The sequence below is a fragment of the Pseudophryne corroboree genome, chromosome 6 (assembly GCF_028390025.1).
Source record: "Pseudophryne corroboree isolate aPseCor3 chromosome 6, aPseCor3.hap2, whole genome shotgun sequence".
In the NCBI taxonomy this organism is placed as follows: domain Eukaryota; kingdom Metazoa; phylum Chordata; class Amphibia; order Anura; family Myobatrachidae; genus Pseudophryne; species Pseudophryne corroboree.
In genome coordinates, this window is record NC_086449.1 from 802,213,041 (window position 1) to 802,223,595 (window position 10,555).

Here is a 10,555-nt window from a genome sequence, read left to right on the forward strand (position 1 = left end):
TCGCTCTCAAGCTTCATTTATTATTTAACTGGTTCCAGCCAGTATCCACTCCGTGCCAACATCTGTCTGGTTCCAACCAGAACCCACAGCAGCTATTTTATTTACAGCAGTCCAGCTTTCCCTGGAACACCAGCTGGTACGATCCTGGGCTTTCTTCATTGCTACAGTCAGGCCTGGTAAGGACTTTCCAACTCGCAGATAATAAGAACTGTCTCATACTACCAGAGCTCTGTGGCCCCTGCCACCCTGTAGTACCCAGGAACTGTATTATTTCTCTGCTGATTTTATGTTTCTTTTACTGCTACTGTGATGCATGGAGTTTGTCATAAATAAACATCATTGACTTTTATTCAAGTTGTCGTGGTCACGCCTTCGGGCGGTTCTTCTTCATGTTACTTACATGTCCAGGGGTCTGATACAACCTCCCAGGTTCCGGTACATCTCAGCCCCTACAACTGAGGCTGCCTCCCGTCAGCTCAGGCCCTCAGTTGTGACAGTAAGCACTGACCTAATGAATCCAGCCGGAGACCAGGATCAAGCGGCCAGGCCGATGCAAGAACTGGCAGCCCGACTAGAACATCAGGAGGCTGCACAGGGCCACATCATCCGCTGTCTCCAGGATCTCTCTACTCGGCTGGATGGGATTCAGACAACTCTCCGTGGATCAGGCGCGTCTGGTGCGTCAACCACAGTGACTCCAGCTATAACCCCACCCACCTTACCCATTTCTGCTCCACGTCTTCATCTTCCAACGCCAGCAAAATTTGACGGATCTCCAAGATTCTGCAGGGGATTTCTCAACCAGTGTGAGATTCAGTTTGAGCTACAACCTGGCAATTTTCCCAGTGACCGTACAAAAATTGCCTACATTATTTCTCTTCTCAGTGGCTCAGCCCTTGATTGGGCATCACCGTTATGGGAGAGGTCCGACACCCTGCTATCTTCTTACACTGCATTCGTGTCAACATTCAGGCGCATCTTCGACGAGCCAGGCCGGGTAACCTCAGCTTCATCCGAGATTCTCCGTTTACGCCAGGGGTCACGTACTGTAGGACAATATCTGATACAGTTCCAGATCCTGGCATCCGAACTGGCATGGAACGACGAGGCCCTGTATGCTGCATTCTGGCATGGCTTATCTGAGCGTATTAAAGATGAGTTAGCTACCAGAGACTTACCCTCTAAGTTAGATGAGCTAATCTCACTCTGCACGAAAGTTGATTTACGTTTCAGAGAGAGAGCAACTGAGCGTGGAAGATCATCTGCTCCAAAATCTTCTGCTCCTCCTCCTCGCCAACTGTCACCAACTAAAGATGAGCCCATGCAAATTGGCCGTTCCCGTTTAACTCCTGCTGAGCGCCGAAGACGTCTCTCCGAGTCTCTCTGTCTTTATTGTGCAGCTCCGTCTCACACCATTAATGCCTGTCCCAAACGTCCGGGAAACTCCAAATCCTAGCTCGCCAAGGAGAGGGCCGGCTAGGAGTAATGATCTCCTCTCCATCTCCTCAAGATTGTAATCTCCCAGTCTCGCTTCAAGTTGCTCAACGTTATCGGAACGTCATTGCCCTCCTTGATTCCGGAGCAGCTGGGAACTTTATTACCGAAGCCTATGTTAAACGGTGGTCCCTACCCACCGAGAGACTTCCTTCGTCCATTTCTTTAACTGCCGTGGATGGCAGCAAAATTTTTGATGCAGTTATTTCTTTAAGGACTCTACCAGTTCGTCTGAGAGTGGGAGTTCTTCATTCCGAACTTATTTCTTTTTTAGTGATTCCAAGAGCCACACATCCTGTGGTCCTGGGCCTTCCATGGCTCCGTCTTCACAATCCTACAATTGATTGGACGACTACGCAAATCCTGGCATGGGGTTCGTCCTGTGCTGAGACATGTTTGTTTAAAGTATTGCCTGTCTGTTCTTCCTCCCCCAGGTCGTCTGATGTTCCACCTCCTCCATATCAAGATTTCACGGATGTGTTCAGTAAAGCTTCTGCTGATATCCTTCCTCCTCATAGAGAATGGGACTGCCCGATTGATCTCGTTCCAGGGAAGGTTCCACCTCGAGGCCGAACTTATCTGTTGTCTCTGCCTGAGACGCATTCTATGGAGGAATACATTAAAGAGAACCTAGCAAAGAGAACCTAGCAAAGGGGTTCATTCGACCTTCTTCTTCCCCAGCCGGCGCAGGCTTCTTTTTTGTAAAAAAGAAAGATGGTGGTCTGCGGCCGTGCATCGACTACAGAGGTTTGAACGACATTACCATCAAGAACCGTTATCCTTTACCCCTGATTACTGAGCTCTTTGACAGAGTTAGCGGAGCTACCATCTTTACAAAGCTGGACTTGAGAGGTGCATACAATCTCATCCGGATCCGTGAGGGTGACGAGTGGAAGACCGCCTTTAACACCCGTGACGGACATTATGAGTACCTCGTCATGCCCTTCGGATTGAGCAATGCTCCAGCTGTCTTCCAGCATTTTGTCAATGAGATCTTCAGAGACAATCTATACCGTCATGTCGTGGTCTATCTAGACGATATCCTCATTTTTGCCAACGATTTAGAGGAACATCGTTTTTGGGTTAAAGAGGTTCTGTCCCGTCTCCGTGTCAATCATCTCTATTGCAAATTAGAGAAATGCGTCTTTGAAGTCAAGTCCATTCCGTTTCTAGGGTACATTGTGTCCGGTTCCGGACTAGAGATGGATCATGAGAAACTACAAGCAATCCAAAATTGGCCGGTACCCTTAACCCTCAAAGGGGTCCAGAGGTTCTTAGGGTTCGCCAACTATTACCGAAAGTTTATACGAGACTTTTCCACCATTGTGGCGCCTATTACTGCTTTCACTAAGAAGGGTGCTAACCCGTCCAAGTGGTCTGAAGAAGCCATGCAAGCATTTCATCTTTTAAAACAAAGGTTCATCTCTGCGCCTGTTCTGAAACAGCCTGACATCGACTCTCCTTTCATGTTAGAGGTGGATGCCTCCTCCGTTGGAGTAGGAGCGGTGTTATCTCAGAGGGCTAAAGATGGCCATTTACACCCTTGCAGTTTCTTCTCCCGGAAGTTCTCCCCAGCTGAGCGCAACTATGCCATTGGCGACCAGGAGTTGCTAGCCATCAAGCTCGCTCTAGAAGAGTGGAGGTATCTGTTGGAGGGAGCTTCTCATTCAATCACCATACTTACAGACCACAAGAACCTTTTATATCTGAAAGGCGCACAATGTCTCAACCCTCGTCAGGCCAGATGGGCACTTTTCTTTTCCAGGTTCGACTTTAAACTCCAGTTCTGTCCGGGCTCTCAGAATCGCAAGGCCGATACCCTTTCCCGCTCATGGGAGCAAGAAAATGAGTCAGAGTCTTCAGACAAGCATCCTATTATAAATCCGTTGGCATTCTCCACGGTAGGGATGGACTCTACGCCCCCATCAGGGAAAAGTTTTGTGAAACCGATGCTAAGGAAGAAGCTCATGCATTGGGCCCATGCTTCCCGTTTTGCCGGACATACAGGTATCCAAAAAACCCTGGAGTTTATCTCTAGGTCCTATTGGTGGCCAACTCTGAAAAAGGACGTCTTGGAGTTTATTGCATCTTGCCCAAAGTGTGCTCAACATAAGGTATCCCGCCAGTCGCCTGCGGGGCAACTGGTTCCACTATCTGTTCCCCGTCGACCTTGGACCCATTTGTCGATGGATTTTATTACAGATTTACCCATGTGCAACAAGTTCAATACCATCTGGGTGGTAGTTGACCGGTTCACCAAGATGGCACACTTCATTCCTCTCACCGGTCTTCCGTCAGCTTCCAAGTTGGCTCAAGTATTCATACAAGAGATCTTCCGACTCCACGGTCTTCCTGAAGAAATTATCTCAGATCGAGGAGTTCAATTCACAGCCAAATTCTGGCGAAGTTTATGTCAAGTCCTCCAAGTCAAGCTAAAGTTTTCCACGGCTTACCATCCTCAGACCAATGGTCAAACCGAGAGGGTGAATCAGGACTTGGAGGCCTTCCTCCGCATCTATGTGTCCTCCTCTCAAGATGACTGGGTTCAATTACTTCCCTGGGCCGAGTTCTGTCATAACAACCAGTATCATTCTTCATCTGCTTCAACACCATTCTTCACTAACTTTGGATTCCACCCTAAAGTCCCTGAGTTCCAACCGCTTCCAGCAACTTCTGTTCCCGCAGTGGATATCACCTTGCACCAGTTTGCCAATATCTGGAAGAGCGTACGATCAGCTCTGCTCAAGGCATCGTTCAGGTACAAGAAGTTTGCGGATAAGAAGCGTCGAGCAGTTCCTGCTCTCAAGGTGGGTGATCGGGTATGGTTATCCACGAAGAATTTGAGGTTAAGAGTTCCCAGTATGAAGTTTGCACCTCGCTATATCGGTCCTTTCAAGATTGAACAAGTCATCAATCCTGTTGCTTACAGACTTCAGTTGCCTCCCTTCTTAAAAATACCCAGGACATTCCATGTTTCCCTGTTGAAACCGCTGATCTTGAATCGGTTTCATTCCTCACTTCCTCCAACTCCGAAAGTCCAAACTCAACGAGGCATTGAGTATGAAGTAGCCAAGATCCTGGACTCACGTCACCGTTACGGTCAACTACAATATCTTATTGACTGGAAGGGTTATGGCCCTGAGGAACGTTCATGGACCAATGCTTCTGATGTCCATGCTCCTGCCTTGGTCCGGAGATTCCATTCCAAGTTTCCTCAAAAGCCAAAGAAGTGTCCTGGGGCCACTCCTAAAGGGGGGGGGGTGCTGTCACGATCCGGGTATCTGGACGCCATTTCTTACCCATCAGATGCCTCCTAAGGCTGGCTCAGCGCTCCAGGACCGGATCCCATCTGTTATCCTGATGTTTACATTCCTGTATCCTCTCCTGTCACTCTGAGACGCTGTCACAGTAAACGCCATATTACACCTGGCATGGCGTCTCCCGCGGCCTCCGCCGCCATCCCTGAGCTTCTGCATGCAGAGTGTCTGAGTGGCGATTACGTCAGCCGCGGCCTCCGCTGTGTCCGCGTGGTTGGATGTGCACCTGTCAGCTTGGCGCCTCCTGTCTCCGGTGGCCGGCGCCGCCATTACTGTTTTCATTACCACATGGATTACAAACCAAACTTCCCTCCAAGTGTCTGCATGGGCGCAGCCATCTTGGATTCTGTCAGCTGATCATTTCCACCAATCTGTTCTCAGTATTGATAATCTGCATAATTGCCTAGCCAATCCCTTCCTTGCTGCAGGTATAAATACACTGTGCCTGAGCAAGGAAGGCGTCAGTGCTTTGGTTGTCAAACCTAGTTCCTGTTTGTCTCTCTCCTGTGATTGTCTTCCAGGTTCCAGCTCCTGTCTCAAGACTTCCACCATAGAGACCCGCACCAGCATTCCACCTGCGGTGTAGCCTGACTCTCCGATCCATTGTGGATTCATCTGTTTCCAGCTACAACATTACCTGCTTCCAGCCCAGCTTCCAGCAGAGTACAGCTTCTCTTAAAGGGCCGGTGTCCTTTCTATACTTTACCACTCTCCACCGGTATTATTATTTCTCCGCTCTCAAGTTCTACATTTCATTCATATTGCATCGCTCTCAAGCTTCATTTATTATTTAACTGGTTCCAGCCAGTATCCACTCCGTGCCAACATCTGTCTGGTTCCAACCAGAACCCACAGCAGCTATTTTATTTACAGCAGTCCAGCTTTCCCTGGAACACCAGCTGGTACGATCCTGGGCTTTCTTCATTGCTACAGTCAGGCCTGGTAAGGACTTTCCAACTCGCAGATAATAAGAACTGTCTCATACTACCAGAGCTCTGTGGCCCCTGCCACCCTGTAGTACCCAGGAACTGTATTATTTCTCTGCTGATTTTATGTTTCTTTTACTGCTACTGTGATGCATGGAGTTTGTCATAAATAAACATCATTGACTTTTATTCAAGTTGTCGTGGTCACGCCTTCGGGCGGTTCTTCTTCATGTTACTTACATGTCCAGGGGTCTGATACAACCTCCCAGGTTCCGGTACATCTCAGCCCCTACAACTGAGGCTGCCTCCCGTCAGCTCAGGCCCTCAGTTGTGACACTGTGTATCACATTACGGATTACAATTCCCTGTATTTTGGACCATTGTATAGTTTTTTGTAGCGGTAAAGCTAGGATCCTATCCCCATTATCTGTAGTACACACAGCTGCTGTGTAGGACCCCCACCTGAATGAGGTCATCTTGCAAGTGAAGACCCTGCCTAATACGGCCTGAAAGGCACAAATAACAGTTTTCCCCTGTTAATTGATACGGGTAGATAATACCCCTTTTCCACTAGCTAAACAAACCCGGGTTTTTGCACGAGGGCACGCATCGACCCATTTTTTTGGATAGTGGAAACGGCTCCCTCTGAAAAAACCCGGGTCAAGTGACCCGGGAATCCTACCCGGGTAGCTACTGTACCAGGGTTGGACCTGGGAATGACCCGGGTAAGGGTGTAGTGTAAATGGGTTACCCAGGTCATCCGACCCAGGACCCGTTTACAGCATGTTAAGAGCCCATTCCTCCCTGACCGCAGTGTCTCCTTTTCTGCAGCGGGGTACACTGGTATTCCACAGGGAATAACATCGGGGATGTCCTAAAGCAGTTCCTCATGGGAGGGGACGCACTGTAGCGGGCACAAGAATCCGGCGTCCAAAGGAAACATCCTGGGAGGCGGAAGTATCAAAGGCATAGAACCTAATGAACGTGTTCAGTGAGGACCACATAGCCGCCTTGCACAGTTGTTCTAGGGACGCACCACGGCAGGCCGCCCAAGAAGGTCCAACGGAACGAGTAGAATGGGCCTTGATAGCAGCAGGAGCTGGAAGTCCAGCCTGCGCATAAGCTTGTGCAATCACATTCTAATCCATCTGGACAAAGTTTGCTTATTCGCAGGCCAGCCACGTTTGTGAAAAACAAAAAGGACAAAGAGAGAATCAGATCTCCTAAGAGAGGCGGTTCTCTTCACATAGATACGGAGAGCCCATACCACATCCAAAGACCCCTCTTTGGAGGACAAACCAGGAGACATAAAGGCCGGAACCACAATCTCTTGGTTAAGGTGGAAAGACGACACCACCTTAGGTAGATAACCAGGGCGAGTTCTAAGAACCGCACGATCGCGGTGAAAAATCAGAAAGGGTGACCGACAGGATAAGGCACCCAAGTCTGAAACCCATCGAGCAGAGGCAATAGCCAGCAAAAATAAGACCTTAAGCGTAAGCCATTTAAGGTCCACAGACTCCAGAGGTTCAAATGGAGACTCTTGTAGGGCATTCAGAACAATGGGCAAATCCCAAGGAGCCACAGGAGGGACATAGGGAGGCTGAATCTGTAAAACACCCTGAGTGAAAGTATGAGACGCAATATTTCTCTGAAACCACACCGACAAGGCCGAAATATGAACCTTGAGGGAGGCCAGACGAAGGCCTAAGTCCAGGCCCTGTTGCAGAAAAGCCAAAAGTTTGGCAGTACTGAACTTGTATGCAGCATAATTCTTAGCCGCACACCAGGTGAATTAAGAATTCCAGACCCTATAATAAATACGAGCCGAAGCTGGTTTACGGGCTTTCATCATAGTTTGAATGACCGCCTCAGAAAATCCTTTGGCTCTCAGGAGTGAAGCTTCAAGAGCCACGCTGTCAAAGCCAGTCGGGCCAGATCCTGGTAGACACAAGGGCCCTGAACGAGGAGGTCTGGGCATTGAGGAAGTAGAAAAGGATGCTCTATCGAGAGACCCTGCAGGTCTGAGAACCAATGCCGTCTGAGCCACGCTGGAGAGATTAGAAGTAGTATTCCTCCTTCTTGTTTGAACTTCCTCATTACCCTGGGCAGGAGTGACACCGGAGGGAACACGTACGGCAGCCGAAAGTTCCATGGAATTGCCAGTGCATCCACAAACGCTGCTTGAGGATCCCTTGTCCTTGCTCCGAAGACCGGGAGCTTGTGATTGTATCGAGACGCCATCAGGTCTACATCTGGTAGGCCCCACTTGTCCACTATGAGTTGAAGACTTCTGGATGAAGGCTCCACTCTCTGGCATGTATGTCTTGACAACTGAGGAAGTCCGCTTCCCAGTTGAGGACCCCCAGAATGAACACTGCCGATATGGCTGGCAGATGGCGTTCTGCCCATTAAAGAATCTTTGACACTTCCAACATCGCCATGTGGCTTCGAGTGCCACCTTGATGTTTTTTGTACGCCACCGTGGTGGCATTGTCCAACTGTACTTGAACAGGCCTGTTCTGTACCAGAGGCAGGGCAAGCTTCAGAGCATTGAACACTGCCCGCAACTCCAGAATATTTATCGGGAGGAGAGATCCCTCCCTGGTCCACCGACCCTCCAACACCGCGCCCCAACCTCGCAGACTGGCATCCGTCGTTAGAAGGACCCAGTTGGAGATCCAGAAGGGACTACCCCTGCTCAACTGTTGGTCCTGTAGCCACCAGCTCAGTGACAGACAAACCTCTGGAGTCAAGGAGATCATGTGAGATCTGATCCGATGAGGCAAGCCATCCCACTTAGAAAGGATTACCTCTGCAGAGGGGGCGGGAATGAAATTGAGAATACTCAACCATGTCGAATGCCGACACCATGAGGCCTAGTACTTGCAACGCCAAGTGTATCGACACTCTTGGACGAGAGAGGAAGCATCTTATTTTGTCCTCGAGTTTCAGGACCTTCTCCAGAGACAAGAACAAACGTTGGTTGTGTGTGTCCAGGACTGCCCCCAGGTGCACCTTGTTCTGAGCAGGGACCAGCAAGGATTTCTTCCAATTGATGAGCCATCCGTGGGCTTGTAGGAATTGGCCCGTCAGTTGTAGATGACGGATGAGAACCTCTGGGGAGTTCGCCAGGATCAGCAAGCCGTCCAGATACGGCAGGATCCTGATGCCTTGACGACGGAGAATGGCTGTCATGACTGCCATGACCTTGGTGAAGATCCGAGGAGCTGTGGTCAGTCCAAAAGGCAAGGCTTGGAATTGATAATGTAGGTTGCCAATAGCAAACCGCAGATACCGCTGATGGTAATAGGTATGTGTGGGTAAGCATCCTGTATGTCCAGGGATATCATATAGTTCATGGGCTGCAAAGCAAGAACAATAGAGCGAAGAGTTTCCATACAAAATTTGGATACCTTCACAAATTTGTTCAAAGACTTGAGATTGAGAATGGGCTGGGAGGTTCCATTCGGCTTCGGTACTAGGAACAGCGTTAAATAGTACCCCCTGACCCTCTGAGACAGAGGCACCGGCACTACCACTCCTGTGTCCAGGAGGGATTGTACCACCAAATGTAGAATTTTTGCTTTTAACGGATCCGAAGGGATAATTGACGAACAAAACTGGTGAGGGGGACGTGTCTTGAACGAGATGGCGTATCCGTGAGTGATGACTTCCCTCACCCAGGCGTCTGAAGGGGTCTGTAACCATACCTGGGCGAACTGCAGAAGTCGGCCTCCCACCCTGGAGTCCTCCATGGGGAGGCCCGCCCCGTTATGCAGCAGGCTTGTCTGGTTTGGAAGCAGGCTGATGGGCAGCCCAAGAACATTTAGGTTTGGGCTTAGAGGTTTTGGAAGTTTGAGCCTGTTTTGGGTATGCCTGACCCTTTGCTTTACTTGGAGGTCGAAAGGAACTAAAGGAGGTACTTTTAGCCTTCGGAGCCGAAGGATTAGTACTTGGCAGACATTCAGTCTTAGCAGACGCTAAGTCAGCAACAATCTTGTTCAAATCTTCCTCAAATAGTATGTCTCCCTTAAAAGGGATCACCTCCAAGGTCTTTATAGAATCCAGGTCCACCGACCAGGGCCACAACCACAGAATCCGGTGAGCCAGAATGGACGTAGTAGACGCTTTGGCCGCCAGATCACAGACATCAGAGTCTGTCTCCTGAATGTAATGAGAGGCTGTGGTAATATATGAAAGACATTGTCTGGCATTATCAGAAAAATTCAGAGGTAGCTCAACAGCTTGAACACAGGCTTCAATACCTTTTGCAGCCCAAGAAGCTGCTATAGTGGGTCTATGTACAGCACCTGCAAGAGTGTAGCTAGACTTCAAGCAACCCTCCACACGCTTATCCGTCGGTTCCTTCAGAGAGGTGACAGTAGTGACAGGCAGAGTAGAAGACACCACAAGACAAGCTACATGTGAGTCCACCGGTGGTGGTGTTTCCCCATTTTTTACTTAACTCTGCAGAGAGGGGATAACGAGCTAGCATCTTTTTAGACAGGGAGAATTTCTTTCCTGGAGACTCCCAGGATTCCTGACGTATGTCAACTAAATGGTCAGAATGTGGCAAAACTAATTTAGTGACCTTCTGACGTTTGAACTTATCAGGTTTCTTAGACGTATCTGGAGGGTCAGTTTCGTCATCAATCTGAAGAATCAGTTTGATAGTGTCATGACTGAGGTTTTGTGAACCCGGTGTTAGTGAAGTCTGTGCGGGCGACTGGAGGATTATATGAATACTACCACTGACCTGGTTTGGGAGTGCTGTGGACTCGGGGTTTCCTCCGGTGACTGGGAAGAGGAACCGCA